This window comes from Rhodamnia argentea, chromosome 7, assembly GCF_020921035.1.
Source record: "Rhodamnia argentea isolate NSW1041297 chromosome 7, ASM2092103v1, whole genome shotgun sequence".
Lineage (NCBI taxonomy): Eukaryota > Viridiplantae > Streptophyta > Magnoliopsida > Myrtales > Myrtaceae > Rhodamnia > Rhodamnia argentea.
Window position 1 is genome coordinate 19,511,033 of NC_063156.1, and position 14,369 is coordinate 19,525,401.

At 40.5% G+C, this 14,369-nt stretch overlaps 1 pseudogene; it reads right to left on the reverse strand.

The window, feature by feature from the left end:
- Nucleotides 1-9,117: 9,117 nt before the first annotated feature.
- LOC125316089 lies at nucleotides 9,118-9,669 on the reverse strand (annotated as a pseudogene).
- Nucleotides 9,670-14,369: the final 4,700 nt, after the last annotated feature.

Genomic DNA, 14,369 nt, shown 5'->3' on the forward strand with positions numbered 1-14,369 from the left:
GTTGATCGATTTTTCTAACTAAGATTTCATGCAAATGTTTCGAGAGATGAGGTAGGCTCTAACGTATAAAAGAGTTATGCAAATAGGAATGGCTATCCTATCAATCACAATCATCGAAAGTAAGTGCGTAAATCAAGGAATCAAATACACGCAGATAAATCACATCAAATCATCACACCTTTCGCCTAGTAAAACCCTTAAGGCTTAGAGAATGCATCGTTAAGGTTTAGGGATAGTTTGGAAAATTTGGTACAAAGTGTCTAGAGGGGCAAAATAGTCATTTTCAGAAGCCTTGCAAATCCAAAATCAACAAAAATGGGTCAAACCAGTTGAATGTGGTAATTTCTCATTTTTTGTGATTTTTAAGAATTTTCTGAATTTTTCTAATTTTTATATGATTTTTTTGGAAATTTCTGAAATTTTTAATTAATTTTATAAATTTTTTAATTTTTTTGGGACCTGGTTGACCCAACCCATGAAGCTTGGATATCTGACCTAGACCCTAAGGGTCCTAGGTTAGCCCAAAACGGTGCCGTTTAGGGTATTTTTATTTATTTTTTAATTTTTTTGAATTTTTTGATTTTCTGAGAAATTTTTATTTAATATCTAATCCTATGGTTTAGGTACACCCACGTGGCTAAACCACAGCCCTTGGATCGGATTACTAAAACCTACGGCCTAGATCAAACGGAGAGACTAACTTTCAACCGTCCGATCGACATACAAAATCCATGGCCCAGAGTAGAAGGTGAGACTAACTCTCGGCCGTTCGATTAAAATCTTATTTTTTTATTTCTGAAAAATATTTTATAATACGAAAAATAATTTTTAATATCTGAAAAATACCAGATCGTGACACATGGCCTAACATCCACCATTCGATATGATTTTTATTTTTATTTTTGAAAAATATGTTCATATAATACGCTAGCTAACATGGCAACCACGTGTCATGCCACGTGGTGGCCATGTCGGTTGTTGACCGAGTCAACAAGAGTTGATTGGTCATCATCTCCACAACAAAGACAATGAAGAGGCAGTCGAGAATTCTCTAGCGCCAATCGACGGTCAAACCTAAGCCAATTCGGGATTATGCTCAATGAAGAAGCTTATGGTCTCAAGTTGAATTTTTCGATTTTAAGTTTCCAAAGTGAAAAGGAATTAAAATAAAAATATTGACTTTTTTTTGTATTTTTGAGGCCACGAATGCTATTTTTCTTGATTTTTCGAGCATTTTCCTATTTTTAGAAAATATAAAAAAATTCCAAAAATATGAAAAAAAAAAATTGGTTCAAAGATGGTTCCTTAGGCTTGGCCAAGGTTCCAAAGTTGATTTTGTAATTTTTTGACTTTTTATGGATTTTCTATGAATTTTCTAAAAATATAATAACAAAAAATCAGGTGTCAACACACAAATGTGCGCATGAAAAACTTTAGGATGACTTCAAGTGAATTACGCCAAATTTCAAGTAAATTACCGCTCGTGGCGTGTTTCTTGCTAAGCCAAAGGAATAAGTGAGTTGCCCAAAAAGAAATAGTAGCTCTTAGTGGAGCGACGATCATGAGAGTCACTAGCCCATTCAGTATCAGAATAAGCTGTCAACTTCAAGGTAAAATGAGCAAAAAAAGTGGTCTTGAAATAATGTACTGTTGACCTAGTGAAGAATTCGAAGGACTGTAGCAAATTAGGTCATACGAAATGCGATCATGTACTGACCAACAATGTGAACAGCATACGCAAAGTCAACATGAGTAACAGTGAGATATAAGACTGTCAATCAGTTTTCGATGAAGTGCAAGATTCCGTAGAACAATTCCATCCTTGTCATTAAAGTCACATATAACTCAATGGGAATGGAACCAATCTAGTAATCTATGAAGCCGGCCCAAGAAATAATATTAGTGGCATATTTTGAATCAAAGAGATAATAGCCAAAAGTATCAACGGAACCTCCAAACCTAGAAAATAGCTAAGTTGTCCAAGTCTTTCATTTCGTATTGTTTACTGAGATACTTCTGAAGTTTAATAATAATAGTTTGATTATCGCCGGTAATAATCATATCATCCAAATATAAAGGCATCATAATGTACCCAAGATGTGTACATCGAACAAAGAGAGTACAATCATAAGGACTGGATTTAAAATCAAGAGATTCTATGGTTGAACTAAACTTGGAATACCATGCACAACATACCTACTTCACTCCATACAATGCTCGACATAATCGGAACACTTTATTAAATGAATGATTGTATCCAGGAGAAGGTACCATATAAATTTCTCTATGAGATTCCCATTAAGGAATGCCTTTTTAATATTCATTAAAGGTGGGGGTCAATGCTTAGCAGTGGCAAAAGCAGTAAGACTATGAATAGAAGTAAGACGAGCAACAGGCACATCATAATCAATGTCGTACTCCTAAGTAAAACCTTTTGCTATTAGATAATCTTATAGCGATCCACAATGCCATTTACCTAGGTTTTAATCTTATACAACAATTTACGACCGACAACAAACTTACCATAAGGCAAATCAATCAAATCCCAAGTTTAAGAGTTTTCAAGACCTACAACTCATCTGCCATAGCTTGCTATCAAAGAGGATTAGTACTAGCTTCTTTATAGGTGCAAGGTTCGTGAAGAGAAGCAATGGTCGAGCAACAATGATAATCACGAAGATTGCTTACTCTGGTGGAATGATGGACAGAAGTAGATTGTATAGCCAAAGGTGTAGAATCCTCATTGGAGCAGACATGTCAGAAGTTACCAAGGTGGGATTGCTAGAAGGTCTTGCATCAAGATAAGAAGAAGACAATTGTGGAGAAGAAAATTCGCCAGTGTATAGTAGTGTGGGATCTTCCGAGAATAAATCTACTAAAGGATTGGTAAAGAATGGGACATGAATAGGAAATTCAAAAAGATGAAGAGATGAGAGCATCTTATATTCCCAAAATGAAACATAGCCTAAATGACCGCTTGAGATTAAAGATTTTGATTGAGAAGAAGAAGGAAGACTCAATTGAAAATGCCAAGTTGACACTGTGGCAGCACAACCGACAAAAAAGTTGAGGACTTTTAAGTAAACAAGCTCAAATAAGCGTCCCACTCTACGACCAATTTCAATGGTCTAACTCATCCGTGGATCTTGTACACGATAGCCATGAGAAGAGAAAAAGTGAACATCAAAGCCAAATTCACACATTTGTCCAATTGATATCAAATTTAGAGAGAGTTCGGAAACAATAAAAGTGTTAAGTAAAGATAATGTGGATGTGGAAATGCTTCCTATATGGCTTACTTGCATTAGAGAATTATCAGTTGTGTGAATACTAGGTGCATGTGAAGGAAATGATTTTAACCGAAACAATTTAGAATTTGATGTCATATGATCGCATCAAGTGAAGTCAAAATACCATGAATCGAAATTACCCGAAACGGAAGACATAGCAGAAGAGACAGAGGAGCTAGAAGTAGCATATGGAACGAAAATCCGCTAATGCTAATCCATAAGGAGAACTTCTACAAGAGCGGGATTGGCAAATGTATGTGCATGTGACCCTTGGTTTTGAGGTTGATTATTTTGCCCGATATGTTGCTTAAGGTAGTAATTGATGGCAACTGGACATCAAAACTTGTGACTTATGCATAATGTGCACTTTATCAATTTTAAGACACTAGATTGGACAACACATGTGAAGAAACTAGTACTTGGAGAGCTGATACGATGAAAATAAGGCCAAAAACGAATGCTGCACATCAAAATATGTTTGGAATTGGTCTGTGATTTCTAAGAACTGGTCTAAAAGTGCCGGAATAAGCACAAGACAAATGTCATAACTTTTGTACAACGTTCACTGAGTCTTTATAATTTTCAAAACGTTCACTCAAATTTCAAATCGGAACAAAAACGTTTACTTGAGTGCCATTTTTGCTAGAAAAGCCGACTTGGACTTTTCACTATTATTTTATTAATTTTTCAGTGCCACATGGATTTTCTTTATATTTTTAATATTTTCTAAAACTTTCTTTTATTTTTTATTCATTTTAAAGTTTTTATTTTTATTTTAATTATTTAATATTTCAAAAAAAAAAAAAAAGGAGGAAACTCTTAGGTTTGTCGGTTGTGGCTGGCGAGGGTCGCCACCGGCCACCACCATCAGGCCCAGGGGCCAGGGTCAGCTTACCCTGGGCCAGTGAGGCCGCAATGGCCTTAGACGATGGTCGTCGCTGCCCCAACGGCTGCGGGTGAGGTCGCGAAGCCCTCGTCAAATCTGGGCGAGCGAACCTGAAGATGAAGTAGCACCAGCCAAGCTCATCGCTCAAGCCAGCAAAGATACCCTTCCACAGTGCCCCAGATGCGAAAACCTTGACGCTGAAGTTGCAGAGCCAGGAGCGACAACACCTCTAACCGAGGAAGCTGCGGGGACTCCGAAGTCAACACAAGAAGAGCCGAAGCTTGATGAGAGAAGGGCGAGAAGAAAGAGGAGACAGTGTAGCAAAAGAATGTTTTGCATAAGAAGAAGAGTTCTTGGGAAGCTTGATCTGGGATGCGAGGGGAAAGATTTTCATGGGTGGAGGGAAATCACTTCATCGGGAATAGTCGAGGGCTTGGAGGTGTAGGCGAAATCCGAGCGATGGAGGAGGAGATGCCACCACTGAGCAACGGAATCGCCATGAGAGAGGATTTTGGAAAAATATCCCCAGAAATTGGGGAAATTGCATACGGGAAATTGAAAACATTCCGCTTGGAGGTCATCTTCCCATTGAATCTAAACACAATTCATTCATCTCCTAGACCACCAAATGAAGAATAAGAATCGACAACCGCAGATGGGGAAATTGCAGATGACGAAGAAGAATCAACAACCAAATGGCGATGACGAGGGCTGCAATGGTGGCCATCACTCCGTGGGAGAACCTATACACCTCCATTGTAGAAAACGAGGACTAAGAGAACCTCAAAATGCTGCTGGGCAAGAAATCGTCCAGATCTGTACACCTCCGTTTCCCACAGTGAACTCTTATAGACGATTTCTATATGAGTTCACTGCTATATGAACTTTTATAGACGATTTCCAGAAATCGTCCAGATCTGTATAGCTCGAGCTCTCTCTCTAGGACCACCCAGATCTGGAGAGGGCTTCGCGCTCTTGCCTGCTGCCGCCGGGGCAGCGGCGGCCCCCAGGTCCATCGCGGCCTCGTCGGCCTAGGGTGAGCAGACCTTGGCCCTCAGGCTAGCCGGTGGTGGCCGGCGAGGGTCGCCGGTGGCCTCACCGGCCACCACCGAGAAATCAAGGGTTTGGCCTTTTTTCTTTTGAAATTTTCAATAATTAAACAAACTAGAAAAATAAAATCTGCAAAAAAAATAAAAAAATTAATGAAAATTGCCATGTGTACAATAAAATATTCCAAAAAATCGATTCACCGCCGCCATGTTAGCTTTTTCGGCGTCCACGTCAGCAATAGTACTCAAGTGAACGGTTTTTGAAAGTTATAGCACTCAAGTAAATGCCGTATAAAAGTTATGACACTTGTACCGTACTTATCCCAAAAGTGCCTAATCAGAAACTCGTCTCGGATCGGATGAGACCGATCTGACTAAATCGATTAATGGTCTATTTTTAGTCAACAATGATGTGGTGGGTGATCGGCGTACCACGTCAAAGATGCAGTAATGCCTAAGTGTACCGTCTATAAAGTGTAACCAAAGTCTGATCACGTGCAACACATAAGGGCGCGTGCATTTCAAGCACAGAGAATGTCGGTGGCTCGTGTATGTGCACATCTCTTTGTCCCACATCGCTTAGGGAGAGAGTCTTAGGCTAGTTTATAAGGGGTTGGGGGCTCTTTAACTTGCATGAGGGCTTTTTTGGGCTAGATACTCAGAGAAACAAAATCGTACGGGTTGCAAAATCCAAAGCGGACAATATCTTGCAAGTGGGATCCCCGGCGTTACAGTAGGCGTTTGCAATATTCACATAATTTACCTTTTATTTTAAAATTCTGCCCATCCAATTTTTGTGATGACGTAGCATTATGTGAGCCATTAGATGACTTGAAAGCTGGTGCTGACACGGCCTAATATGTACCATTGGGATGCAGTTGCTTGGATAGTAGCCGTTGGATCTGTACTTTAGACATGACCGTCCAACCAAGACCGTTTACGATCTCCTTCTTCCTCCCATTGGAAACATCGAGGCGCATGGTGAAAGTCCACGTCTGTGGGGGCTCGCTGCGACGGTCTCGCTGGAGCAACGAGCGTCATGCTCTCACCCACCCGCATATACTCGATAGTAGCTAGGTGATGGTTCTCCTCCTGAATGGCGATTTGGTAGATTCTGCTGAACGGCGAAACGGGTTTCATGGCGAGTATCTGCGACCGAAAGGGTGAGTAACTTTCATTCCAAATCAAGTCACATTTTTCTCGTTCTTTGATGGCCCACTATTGCTTTGGGTAAGTGTCAAGCCCCTCCAGTTCTTCCTCAGCCAGTTCGAGCTCGTTCGACAAAGTGAGATTTGGTTGAAGCAATCGGTGACTGAGTGGTTCTCTTGCTTCAATTTCGACAAAGCTTCGGTCAGTGCAAGTCTGATGGGGACCTTAAGAGCCATGTAGTTTCTATCCATGTGCGAACGAGTTGATTGCACTTGTGCCAGCGACATGGTAGTCGATCATCGATTGATAAGCCTACGGTTCCGTCGAGGAAACCGTCCTTGTCCTTTGTCATTAGTGCTCGGAGGAAATCCCGAGGCAAGTTGAGTAGTTGTTTAGTCCAGCGAGCTGCTGGTTGATGAGTTGTAGTTCTAGTCCGTCGGCTGGCGATGTGGGGAATGCATCATCGGGATATGGGTGTCCGCCGATCATTGAAACGGCTTAAGGGCAGATACCTCGGGTTCAAAGAACGGATTCGTCCCCAAAACCCGTCGGGCTCTGACCTAATGGTAGCCAGCCAAACTCGCTATTTGGGTTAGTCCCAAGAACAGAGGGAACTGCCCCACCTCTATTGGGCTGAGCTCCAAGTCCCGGAGCTGCTTCTTCTCCGGATGAATCTTGCTGGACCCACAGTTGATTTGGCCCGGCGGCCCATTAGCCTTGAACCTAAAACTATCGGACTGGTGGCCACTAGGCTGAACCGGGATTTTGAATTGAACCAGTAGGGCTTTGGACAGAAGACCGGATTAGTTTGATCCGAAATTTGGTTTCAGGATGAATTGAGAGTTTCCTCCAATGCAGGTATCTCCGAATCATGGTTATCATTTGAACTTGTATTTTGATTCTTCGATATGGTATTGCTGATAAATATGTGTATTCCTATGCGGAGTGCTAATTTTATTTTGCATGGAATGTTTCGCAACAAGTTAGAAAACCGACCAGAGGCAATCCAATTTTTTTTTTGCAGAAGCTAGACATGAAAAGAACGCTCTGATACCATGAGAGGAAAGAAGAAGCTTCAAAGAAATCAATATTGCATATTGCTCTCCCATTCTTACATGCACACAAGTACATATAAATACAAGAAATAGAAGTAATAAATAATATAAAGATGATCTTTTCCTATCCTATAGACTAAGTATCCAATCTTATCAGTTTACAAAATCAATCAATTTATAATCTAAGATCTGCACAATCATTTTAAGGAATCAAATCCTATTTTCAACATTTGTTGCCTTAGGGTTGACAAAAGGTGACAAGTTTTTAGTGTTTTGTTGCCCTAGGATCGACCAAAGGCGACAAAATTATATTGTGACTTTAGATCATACACAGGCGACGAGACACTAATATTGTCACCCTAGCTCATACCCGAAGGCGACAAAAAAGAGTGATATTGTCACTTTAGTTCTATCTTGAGGGAAGAAACTTTATTTTAGTGGTATAGGTTCAAAATTTTCCTTACTCTAACAACGATAAAGTTGGAATTTGTTTCATTTGGGCTTGAACCTGAGATGACATAACCATGATATTGAGCGTGTTCGGTGCGGTATTGTCAAGAAGCTTTGGGCCGAGAAATTCCCTAGAGGCCCAAGAACACAACAATCTTAAGAACATTTGGTACAAAGTTTGGCTATGAAAATGAGCAAAATGTCATGGCAAGTCCCTCCTCCCTATTAAATCTTTTGGCTTTAAAATTTTTGGAATTCAGGGGTTTAATGAAATCCTTGTTTCAATCTTGCCCTACTTAAAAGTATTCATGTTTTGGCCTTCCTTTGTGCCTTCTCTTTCTCTACTCTGTCCTTTTCTCTACCATTCTCTTCCATCACGGACTCGTCTCTTTCTCTGCTCACTCGTCGACCAAATTCCTTGGCCTGCCACAATTGCCATTAATGAGGACGACTGGCCAAGAGGCAACGATGACGAGTCAAGGTGTGATTTTTTACTCTGGTAGGGCTTGACTGAGCCTTAGTTTTAGGGCTTTTCTCAGCCTCACATCTTCATCGATATGAGGTTGATGGCTTTGGTCAGCCCTAAGTCGAGGCTGAGCGGCAGTGGTGCCTTGCCAGGGGCTATGCGATCCCATGGGACCCGAATGATCTAAGCCTAACAAGTGCATCTGTGCACCCGGCACGACGACATCGAGTGTTCTCTCTGTAATGGGAAGCTCATCCCCTTAACTATACGGAGACACTAACTTGTACAATCCTTTAGAGTAGTAGCACAATGCAGGAAGCTGATGAAATGAAGAAAACCCAGGAGACGTGTGTTGTGTGGGGCTACTTCTACCTAATACACAACCATATTTGCAGCCCCTGAATCTGTTTGAGTCCTGAATTTCTCCTTACGCGTTGCGATAGATATCAATCCAATGTAATTTTTAAAACGATAGCCATTATAAAATAATGGAGGTTTATGAAGAAATAAATCAAAAGTTACAATACCTTCATAAATGAGTATATCGATCAGCTAGTGGAGAAGCGCTTGGTTATGGAAATGTTGCCTATCATATCGATCAGCTTTAAAATGATCATGCTTTGGTATTGGATATGATTCATAGAAATATTATCAAAACAAAAACCGCACTTTCATTAAGAAACATTACGGTTCAGTTTTCATTTTCTTCCGAGCTAAACATTGGTTCTTCAATCTGTATTAATCTAACAAACCATCTCACTGTCATCAGTGCTCACAGCAGTAAACTGGCAATGGCAGAAGCCACCGAGGCTACTTTGTTCTCATAATCGTTCCTGTCTAATATTGGCGACTTGCCTCCAAAGCCCTCTTTCGCAATTGGATGCTTCACTCGCCGCTCCCTTCATGTAGTCCACGGCAAACTTGAAGGTGCCTTTTGTCAAACTTCCCTTGCTCAGGGGCACGTTGTGGTTTATGATAACTTTGTACAACTCCTCGCAGAGGTCAACGCTTGCTTCATCCCTCATCGGACGATTTGCGGAACAAGTCCTTGATTTTGATCAGAGTTGACTTGGCGTTCGCTTCGACCTTGTCGACCATGATAAGGCCTAGCTTTGGAGTGTCCATGGTGGAGCTCTGGCAATCAGACCTAAGAGCCAAAACGCAGAAGTCGGCATATGGCATCTTCTTGCACGTGTTGTTGACGACAGATGCCAATGGGAGGATGGTGATGAGAAGAAGTTGAGTGAACAAGAGAAGTAGCAAGAGCATTAGAGTCTTCATATTTTGGAGCTTGCTATTGGAGGAGACGATGATGCTGATCAGGTTTTGGAAGAGGAACGAAAGGGAAAGAATACTTTGGGTGTAGAAAATCCGTGCAAGTTGATCCATTAAATCGAGGTTGAAATTGCTTCCTCCTCCGGAAAGAAATGGATTAGGATTTGACACTTGCTATTTGAAGATACTTTCTATGTATCGAGAGCGATATCTTTTAGACACGTAACACTTACCACAACACCATTTTAAAACTATCATTTGACTTTTCTTTCCTTAAAAATGAAGATATACAATCTAGAGGCTCTTTCATATTATTAAGGCTGTAACCTGAAATGGTCTAGTTGGAATTGTTTTCTTTTCTCTTTTCTTTTTTTTAATTTGGAATCTATATTACATACCTTAAAACTCAGAATCCACCCTGCTACAAGTTCTAGAGTTTGCTCCAAAATCTACTTGAGAACCGGCCAATTTCCTTTTTGTTACATAAAATGTGTTGTTCTCTATGAGATTTTGGAACCGTGTAAAATTGAAAATTCAAATTTCAAATGGACACATCAGCTTAGAAAACTTTAGTCGCGCTTGACAAATTAAAATGTGCCAATGAAATATAATCCCCGTGCTTAGCACCGGGTAGTCAAATGTCAACTAGTAAAAAGAAACTTAAAAGTAAACAGAGATTATACAAACATTAAGATTTATCAATAAAGTTAAGATCTCTCTACTTTTAGAGGGTTCGCCCCTTGGAAGTTACGTAGGTCGGATTATTTTGTGCTGAAAAAGTTTGCCTCTATAAACAAAGAACGCATGAATGATCCCCCATATTTTATGCGTCGGTCACACATTTATCTTGCCCATGATTAATTAAATGCCAACACATGAATTGCAAAGCTAGCCAAGAACCATTAAAAAAATAAATAAGTTTTTCAGTTACAGAAATTCAAGAGTTAAAACACCCTCCTCGTCATCAAACTAGTGTGTTTTGAAAAGAACGGAAAATCAATGGAGACGTCACCTCATTGGTTTTTGTTGGTTCCCGGTTCCAGTTTTCGATTCTTGTTTTCTAGTTCCCGATGCCCAGTTTCCTGATAATATGAAATATTGGTCCGATTCTTCGATTCTTGATTCTACCCGGTACCATCTCACTTCTAATCGCATCGTTCTTCTTTCCGGTAAGTTAATTAATAAGAAACTGACTTTTCTTTTTGGGGAAAAAAGAAGAGATTACATGCTTTGTAGTAGACAAGCATTCATGGTTGCCATAAATGAGGTGTTGTGGCGCGTAAATCTTATTCTCTCTACTAGTCATAGTATGTGATACTAAGATAGCTCTTCAACAAAGGAGATTTCGTTTGTAGGACTCGAATAAGGAAGTTACTGATATTCATATCATTCATATCATTCAAATTAATGGACGATTGAACCATTGAGCGGAACGCATTGCCAAAAAAATGTAATCTTTACGATGTTTCTGTAACTCAACAATTTGTCTTAAAATAATTGAATAAGTACACTGAAAGTCCTAAAACTTATCATGAAAATGCAATTTAGTATTAAAACTTCTAAAAAATGCAATCAAGTTCTAAAAGTTGTTAAATTGGTTCAATCAAGTATTTTTGTTAACTCCACTGACTTGGCTAATGGAAAATGCCGTTGCGAATTTTTTTTTTAATACTTTCTCTTTCTTGGCTGAGGCCCTCGATCCCCATCGGCCATCGCCCACCCTCGTCAACCCTTCTGAGTGATGATTGGGGGGGGGGGGTGGAAGTGGGGGACAACGGCAGCATGATTTCTCTTTTCTCTTTTTATAATATAAATAATTTAGCTTATTGTATAAATATAATTTCTCTTAAAAATCTGATTTGGACCAAAATGACGTCATGTTAGTCACGAAGGATTAAGAAAATAATAATAAAATCCATGTCAGTAATTTTTATTAGCCAAATTGGACGGAGTCAATGGAAGGACTCGAGTGAATTAATTTGACAAGTTTTAGGACTTAATTGCACTTTTTGAAAGTTTTAGTACTCAATTACACTTTCATGATAAGTTTTAGGACTTCCAGTGTACTTATTCCTAATATAATTCAACAGTCCAATCTCTAGGGAATAGAATGATCATGTGAAGTTACAAAATGGCAGTTCACGGGTCAACAAAACACATATGATCCCTAGTCTCCACCTCTTGAACCAGCTCAGTTGGCGCCAACCCATTATAGAAGATCATTCCAAGCACTACTCACACTGAACTCACTGAAGCAAGATAGCTGCAGGCTTTTCGTCGTCAATCTCGAATAGCAATGTCAACCTTTCGCTTGAAAACTAATGTCATAACTATCATGCCATCGCCAGACGTGGGGATGGTGATGGGGCTCCGAGAGGTTATTGCCGGATCATACTTATTAATGTATAATATGTTTTCGACACAAAAAACAAATATTGTTTACGTGTATTTCGTGTTCCAAGAATGTTTTGGTCCTAGACTTATTATGCACAGAAACTTATAGTACGAAACATATAAGAATTACCTTTGTCCATGCATTAACCGTAACTCAAGAAAGAGTAAAAAGACATTAAAAGTACCAAAACTTGTGTACGGTGCTCACTTTAAAGTCAAAATTTTCGTCGGCTCATTTAAGTGTCAAATCGGAGAAAAAACAATCACTTAAGTACCAAGTCAGTTTGACCCAAAAGAAAGTGCCAAATCGGGAGAAATTCGGCAAAATTGATTACGTGGCATTTATAATTAAATTTCTAATACGACATGGCCTATTTTTTAAAAAATTTAGTCCACGTGAACTTTGAAATTCAAAAATAAGCTAAAAAATTTAAGAAATTTAGATTTAAAAAGAAGCTAATAATAGTAGTAGTAGTAGTAGTAATAATAATAATAATAATAAAGATGGGATAAGTACAGTACAAGTGTCATAATTTTTATACGGTTTTCACTTGAGTGTCATAACTTTCAAAATATTCATTTAAGTGCCATAACTAGACATGGCCAAAATGGAACCGGGGCCCGGAACCGACCCATTGACCGGGCCCAAGGTTCCCACCCTTTTTTTTTTTTTAAAAAAAAAGGAAGCCCGAGGGAAAAAAGCCATTGGGCCTAGGAACCGGCCCTTGAAAGGGCTGGTTCCGGTTCCACCTTTTTTAGGAACCGGAACCGACGGTTCCACGAAACCGGCCACGTCTAGCCATAACTTTCAAAAATCGTTCACTTGAGTATCATTGCTGATGTGGATGCCGGAAAAGGCGACGTGGCACCGACGAACCGATTTTTTTGAATATTTAATGTACACGTGCAAATTTTCATTAATTCATTTTTTTTGTAGATTTTATTTTTCTCTATGGTGGTCGACGAGGGTCTCGTTGGCCACCATCGGCCGGCCCACGGGCCGGGGTCGTCACGGCCTCACCAGCCCAAGGAGAGCCAACCCCGGCCCCTAGATCGAGCGGTGGTGGCCGGTGGGGGCACAAGGCTCTCGCCTAGATCTAGTGAGGGCTTCGCGCCTTCGTCTGCAGCTGTTGAGGTTGCGGTGGTCGTCGGCCGGGGCCGTCGCGGCTTCGCCGGCCTAGGACGAGCCGACCTTGGCCCTTGGGCCTGCCGGTGGTGGCCGACGAGACCCTCGTCGGCCACCACCGAGAAACCTAAGGATTTTTTTTAATATAAAATAATTAAAATAAAAATAAAAACATCAAAATGAATAAAAAAATATAAAAAGTTTCATAAAATATTAAAAAATGTAAAGAAAAAACACGTGACACTAAGAAATTAATAAAATAATAGCAAAAAGTCCATGTCGGCTTTTCCGGCAAAAAAAGCACTTAAGTGAACAATTTTGCTCCGACATAGTATTCAAGTGAACATTTTGAAAGTTATGGCACTCAAGTGAACGCCGTGCAAAGCTATAACACTTGTAATATACTTATCCCGATAAAGAGAGAAGGGTGAAAAACAAGGTAGCAAGGCAAGCCCTTGCCGCTGCCGCCCTACCATCATCGACGAGTGTGGGGGATGGCCGGAGAGGATTGTCAAGCTTCGGTCGGTGGTTGGCAACCTGCCAACCACAAGCCCTCATCTAAATCCAGTGAGGGTCACTTACCCTCGCCCAAATTTGGCCGAGCGCTATCACTAGTGACCGACCCCCGGCTTGGCCTACTCATGGGCCGATGATTCTCGCCTAATCTAAGGGAGGGCCTACAACCCTCGACTACGGTCATCGGGGGTTGCCGGCAACCGGCCGAGGCTCGACGACCCCTACCGGCCATTGCAAGAGATAGGGATGGGTGGTGCTAAGTTCGAGGTGGAATCTAGAACCTGCCCGTTAGAACATGTTCATCATTTTTTGAAACTTAGAACCTACCCTCCATACCATAGAACTTGAAACCTACCTTATCACAGGTTTTAGGATTCGGTTTCGTGGTACCCAAAAACATGCCAATCTTAAAGAATTTTTGCCTCTTGTGATCTTTCGTTCTTGGTTAAACAGTTGCACAAGCTTATCGGGATGGCAACTATGTTGGGCTTACCACCATCATGTTACTTTAGTCCATGGTATTAGATCCGTTCGGGCAAGTGATCATCATAAATTCTAGGATGTTACCTTATTATAATAGGAGAAACATACCCAAACATGTTCCATGACATAGATTTTCACAAAGCAGAAAGGAAATTCCCCTCAACTATGCCTCAAGAGTCAAGATACACGGGCATAAGTGGAGGCCTTCAAAAATCTGCTTGCTTACCCTG